Source organism: Pleurodeles waltl, chromosome 5 (assembly GCF_031143425.1).
Source record: "Pleurodeles waltl isolate 20211129_DDA chromosome 5, aPleWal1.hap1.20221129, whole genome shotgun sequence".
Taxonomy (NCBI): domain Eukaryota; kingdom Metazoa; phylum Chordata; class Amphibia; order Caudata; family Salamandridae; genus Pleurodeles; species Pleurodeles waltl.
Window position 1 is genome coordinate 882,160,177 of NC_090444.1, and position 6,190 is coordinate 882,166,366.

At 38.5% G+C, this 6,190-nt stretch overlaps 2 non-coding genes across 2 annotated transcripts; both read left to right on the forward strand.

Annotated features, from left to right (window-relative positions):
- Window positions 1-2,936: 2,936 nt before the first annotated feature.
- On the forward strand, window positions 2,937-3,051 carry LOC138297662 (U5 spliceosomal RNA). Its single transcript, XR_011204207.1, has one exon. It is a non-coding gene; the product is annotated as a U5 spliceosomal RNA (small nuclear RNA).
- A 1,664-nt stretch (window positions 3,052-4,715) lies between these two features.
- On the forward strand, window positions 4,716-4,830 carry LOC138297664 (U5 spliceosomal RNA). The gene has a single exon (XR_011204208.1). It is a non-coding gene; the product is annotated as a U5 spliceosomal RNA (small nuclear RNA).
- Window positions 4,831-6,190: the final 1,360 nt, after the last annotated feature.

Genomic DNA, 6,190 nt, shown 5'->3' on the forward strand with positions numbered 1-6,190 from the left:
GCTACAGAGAACTTTAGCTGTGTCTTGGCAAAACCTATTGTTCCAACACTTACACATCATCTTAGAGTGGGCCTTGGGTCCGTCACTTTATCATGACTGGATTACTTTGTTGCCTGTCTCAGTTGTTTGCTCTTGATTCAATGGTTTTCATCCCTATGCTTCTGTTGCTTCCTCCGAGGAGCATTTTGGCCTCACATCGGTTTGATTGTCTGAGTTTACTCAAAGGGACTGTCTTTTTTTATTTTTAAGAATCCATTAGAGTGCATGTTTTTGCTTGCTATCTCCCCGTTTTTTCTTTCTCCCCTAAAGCTCTCTTCATTCCACTGCTTCCCAATGTCCCCTGCTCCTATTTCTCTTCCCATCCACTCACAGTGTTAAATCTAATATGTGTTTCCTGAGGGCCTGGCAACTGCAAAGTACTGTAGCGCTGCTTGCATCTACTTTTGTGCTTTGTGTTTGTTGTTTACTTTAAAATGTACTGTTCTAACATGGCTGTCCACCATGTTGAATGGTAAGTAGCAATTGATTGGCAACATCGTGTTTGAACATTAACTCATGATGCCTGCATGTGCATCTATGGCCATCTTGTAATGGCTTCAGTTTAATACAAAACCTATTTCAAGATTGTTAACCATGCATGCAAATGCATAAGGATGCATGTGCACTTGAATGTTTGTAAAGTTAAGTGCCAGTGGCTTTGTCAATATTTTTGGTTAATGTGCTTAGTGGCGAAAAAAACTTTGCACCAATCACCTCTAATAGTACCAATCTGAAGATGATTTGAACATGATTGTCCTTTCATGCATGTGTTTGCATATTTTCATATTTTTTAAGAGACAGTTGTAGGTGATTGTATGGTGTGTCATTTTGTTTAATATTAATATTTTACCAGTGACGCCCACGTTCCTACCCATGTCTGTTTTCGTCATGCTCCATATGCAAGCTTTTAGATGTGACATCTGTCCAATGCTGAATTTTCATTTACAGTATTAATACTCAATATGCTGTGTGTAGATAGAACAATCTCAACTGGTACCATAAGATTCAAGATCACCATTTACATTGTCACGGAAACGTTGTACACAACACCTTTCTGTAACGCAGTAACTCCCTGTCCTACACAACCCAAACAAAGATAGGGTGTGGATTTAGGTGTTTCAGTCACAAGTTCACTGATCAGCGAAGTCTTTAAATAGATTGTGTGACCTTCGACTAATTGCTTCCCTCAACATGGATCAGATACTTAGGGCCATATTTATTGTGTAGTTGTGTCACACTTGAAAAACGAAACAGGATGCAAGAGCGACCCATCTACTAAGTGTGATTTATCAAGTCACGCAAAGCAACCTTGGTGGCCCTGAGTGGCTTAATAAATCTGCAGTAAAAAAACTCAGTGGAAATCGCGTTGCATTACTCTGCCCTAGGGAGGCATTTCATGGGTGTTGCATGGGTCTTCCCACGCAACACCAATGGATGCTAACCCATTCCCATATTTAGACAAAAACTGGCAGTGGGTTCAAAATCACGAAAAATAAATGCACCTATTCCTATCACCAACTTATGTAAAGTATTTATAGTAGAAAACTATTATCAATCATGAACCAAGGTACTAACTCAATAGAGTTTAGAAACTGGAAAATTTTGAACGTGCACCACAAAGATCAAAATAATTAAATCAACTTAGTCCATATTGTGACAAACGTAGTTTTTCTTTTTATTAGAGTGGCCTTGTATGTAAAAACAAAACAGCCAACGCTTTTCATCCTTATTGAAGGACTTCTTCAGGGCTTTTATATTCAGCAACAGGCACGGACAAGGGGGCAATATTGAACATGGATTGCCACAGAAAGAACGCAGAGTGCACAAACTTGATTGGATTTGGAGCCGGATGAGGTGGCAATGTAAACTTTGATCACCATTCTGCAGAACTGTAGCCTTCCGCACGTATACCAGGGTGCAGTCGCTACCTCGTGAATGAGATGCACAAGCTGCGGTCTCTGCTAGCTACATTCCCATATTTAGTATAAGTGGTATACCTGTGCATGCCCCAAAACTGCAATATCTCCCAATGTGAGGCGTTACAAGGAGAAATATGTTTATTGATCCTTATTTTTAGATCAAGCGCGCAAGCACTCTGTCCTGCTGTAATCTATCTGTGGACTGTTAACCATGCCCACCACATGCCCATCACTATCACTCGTTCATGGGCTTGCCTTTCAAAAATTCTTTGTTATTATTGGTAAATGCTTTGTGTTTGTCCATCCTTGGGGCAGTGTTGTTACTGCCTTGGCCATCGACTCGGTTGCATGGATAATTACACTTTTGCTGATGCGTTTGACCATGAGCGAGCTTCTTTTTCCTTTTGTGTCACTCCTTCGCGCTCATACTCATGGCAGCCATGGCGCTTTGAATCAGCTCGCTTATCTAGCTGTTTTACTTTTCATTTTCAATTTAAGTGGCAAGAAAAGTCCAGTTAGGAATTTACAACAATGATAGCTCTAAGTTGTTCCTCTTTGCCAATACTTGTTTTGTTACAGCAGCTGATGCAGCTTATAGGCTTCAAGTACAAAACACACTGGCTCATTCATTGTCTCGTGCCACCGGCCCTCACAAAAGCGGGTGTGAGGCACCATTCAAAATGTTCAGAGTTAAAGGAGCCGACATTACGACTTGAGCAGGGAAAATATTGTGGTGCAGCCTTTCCTGTCACGTGGCCTATGACTAAATTTACATACCCATAAACCCATGTCACTTCTGAGTCCTCCTGTTGTTTCTCTTTATGGCAACAGGTGTTTTATCAATGTACCAGATTAAAACAATTATTAAACATTTTTTGTGTTTTAAAGGGTTTTCTAAGATGAACTTAGTAAACTAAATCATCCTGACTGTCTGTGGAACGGTGTTTCCTGGTGCCACAAATGGCGGCTGTAAAACGAATACTCTGGTTTCTCTTCAAACCAAATAAATCTTTCACCTTTTACTAAAGATTTGCGTAGAGAGGAATATTTAAGGGTTATACTCAATTTTTTAAAGCCCTGCCAAGTGCAGATTACCCTTATTTAGTAAACGAAAGTATAACTATGTTGTAGACAGATTGATTATTTGCTAGTTCCTCAAGTACGAAAACATTCTTTTGTTATTCGTTGATGCACCTTTGGGGAGTGATTCTTACTGTGACGTGGTTAATCTATAGCCCTGTTACATGGCATATAAGAAGGGCGCAAGCTGCACAAAAAACTACATATCATCCAAAAGGATCCACTACCATGTGGGAAGCAGCAATGTATAACAACAGGTAAGGAAGGATCATTTGGTAAATGAAATACTTAACAGTATCCCAATCTAGGTTTCATTTCTGGATAAGCTCTTGCTTCTCCATTCTTATTGATTGTTGAGATTTTATTCAAATCTCCTCTGAGACTTAATTGTAAAGATGTGTTCAAGTATACATTTACAAACACACACATATATATATATATGTGTGTACATATATATATATATATATATATATATATATATATATATATATATATACAGATATCTATATATATCTATATCTATCTATATATATATATACATATATATATATATACAGCTATCTATATATCTATATCTATATACACATATATATACATATATTTATATAATGCCATGGTCTAACGGCCGACTTTGAAACTGGTGACTAAAGTTTGAATCCAGCACAATTAACCTCCTGCGGTCTTCGGAAAATGACTTAATCAACCCTTGCCTAAATAAAAACCACAAGCAATAGCAAAGCCAGTAGGTTGTACTTACGCAAGATCTATTGACTTTGTCTATGCTATTCCTTAGCCATGTACAGCAGCGTGGCTGCTATGCAACATGGCTGAAAGTAAAAAGAAAAGTGCTATGGCGTGGACAACGCTTGCTGCATCTTAGTGCTTTTTTAATTTAATTTAATTTTGAACCATGCCCACCACATGCCCATCACTATCACTCGTTCATGGGCTTGCCTTTCAAAAATTCTTTGTTATTATTGGTAAATGCTTTGTGTTTGTCCATCCTTGGGGCAGTGTTGTTACTGCCTTGGCCATCGACTCGGTTGCATGGATAATTACACTTTTGCTGATGCGTTTGACCATGAGCGAGCTTCTTTTTCCTTTTGTGTCACTCCTTCGCGCTCATACTCATGGCAGCCATGGCGCTTTGAATCAGCTCGCTTATCTAGCTGTTTTACTTTTCATTTTCAATTTAAGTGGCAAGAAAAGTCCAGTTAGGAATTTACAACAATGATAGCTCTAAGTTGTTCCTCTTTGCCAATACTTGTTTTGTTACAGCAGCTGATGCAGCTTATAGGCTTCAAGTACAAAACACACTGGCTCATTCATTGTCTCGTGCCACCGGCCCTCACAAAAGCGGGTGTGAGGCACCATTCAAAATGTTCAGAGTTAAAGGAGCCGACATTACGACTTGAGCAGGGAAAATATTGTGGTGCAGCCTTTCCTGTCACGTGGCCTATGACTAAATTTACATACCCATAAACCCATGTCACTTCTGAGTCCTCCTGTTGTTTCTCTTTATGGCAACAGGTGTTTTATCAATGTACCAGATTATAACAATTATTAAACATTTTTTGTGTTTTAAAGGGTTTTCTAAGATGAACTTAGTAAACTAAATCATCCTGACTGTCTGTGGAACGGTGTTTCCTGGTGCCACAAATGGCGGCTGTAAAACGAATACTCTGGTTTCTCTTCAAACCAAATAAATCTTTCACCTTTTACTAAAGATTTGCGTAGAGAGGAATATTTAAGGGTTATACTCAATTTTTTAAAGCCCTGCCAAGTGCAGATTACCCTTATTTAGTAAACGAAAGTATAACTATGTTGTAGACAGATTGATTATTTGCTAGTTCCTCAAGTACGAAAACATTCTTTTGTTATTCGTTGATGCACCTTTGGGGAGTGATTCTTACTGTGACGTGGTTAATCTATAGCCCTGTTACATGGCATATAAGAAGGGCGCAAGCTGCACAAAAAACTACATATCATCCAAAAGGATCCACTACCATGTGGGAAGCAGCAATGTATAACAACAGGTAAGGAAGGATCATTTGGTAAATGAAATACTTAACAGTATCCCAATCTAGGTTTCATTTCTGGATAAGCTCTTGCTTCTCCATTCTTATTGATTGTTGAGATTTTATTCAAATCTCCTCTGAGACTTAATTGTAAAGATGTGTTCAAGTATACATTTACAAACACACACATATATATATATATGTGTGTACATATATATATATATATATATATATATATATATATATATATACAGATATCTATATATATCTATATCTATCTATATATATATATACATATATATATATATACAGCTATCTATATATCTATATCTATATACACATATATATACATATATTTATATAATGCCATGGTCTAACGGCCGACTTTGAAACTGGTGACTAAAGTTTGAATCCAGCACAATTAACCTCCTGCGGTCTTCGGAAAATGACTTAATCAACCCTTGCCTAAATAAAAACCACAAGCAATAGCAAAGCCAGTAGGTTGTACTTACGCAAGATCTATTGACTTTGTCTATGCTATTCCTTAGCCATGTACAGCAGCGTGGCTGCTATGCAACATGGCTGAAAGTAAAAAGAAAAGTGCTATGGCGTGGACAACGCTTGCTGCATCTTAGTGCTTTTTTAATTTAATTTAATTTTGAACCATGCTGCACAGCAGCCGCGCAGCTGTACAACATGGCAAAAAAGATTGACAAAGCCAATAGGTCTCACATAGGTGAGACTTATTGGCTTCATCAATACTTTGGGAAAAGTGAGGTGATGAGGCCAGCACTGGACATGTCTAACTTATTCTTTAGGTCGAGCACACAAGCGCTCCGACCTGTTGTAATCTATCTGTGGGCTTTTAACCACGCCCACCTCACGCCCATTACTATCACTCGTTCATGGGCTTGCCTTTCAAAAATCCTTTGTTATCATTCGTAAATGCTTTACGTTTGTCCCTTCTTGGGGCGGTTTTGTTACCGCCTCGGACAAAGACCCTGTTACATGGATAATTGCACGTTTGCCAATAAGTTTGACTGCATGCTTCTTTTTCCTTTTGTGTCTCTCCTTCAGTCTCATGCTCATGGCGGCTGTGGCACTTTGAATCGGCTCACTTATGTCAACTGTTTT